Below are 457 nucleotides of genomic sequence, written 5' to 3'. Positions count from 1 at the left end.
CCTAAAACGGCCTAGCCAAAATTTATATACCTATAAATACATGCACCAATATAAACTTTACCTTCATCTACAAGCAAAATACACCACATGGGTTCCATCAGAAGAAAGGGGGGTGGCGGGTGGGTAACCTGGACTGCAACAGTGAATACACTTGAATATCTACATTTATGCAAGTCTACACAACTGTACTACGTTCTTCGTGTTTCACTGTTGCAGTCATTACATTTGGGTAGAGTCCCAAAGCTGAGGATGGGAAGCCGGAGCTAAACAGCATTAGGAGCAGCTATGAGGCCTTGCAGAACTGCAGTGGCAAAGCCTGCCTTGGATTTAGAGTAGAGTGGTAGATGACAGTGCTTGGTAAAGGTGTGCACTGAACTCCAAGTAGCAGCCTCTAAATTGTCCTTGGTTGGTACTCCCATGAGAAAAGCTGAAGTGGCTGCAGCTCTTTTTGGGGGAA

The sequence above is a fragment of the Protopterus annectens genome, chromosome 9.part0 (assembly GCF_019279795.1).
Source record: "Protopterus annectens isolate FY-2018-M chromosome 9.part0, PAN1.0, whole genome shotgun sequence".
Taxonomy (NCBI): domain Eukaryota; kingdom Metazoa; phylum Chordata; order Ceratodontiformes; family Protopteridae; genus Protopterus; species Protopterus annectens.
The sequence above is the reverse complement of the archived record's forward strand: the minus strand, read 5'-3'. Positions refer to the sequence as shown.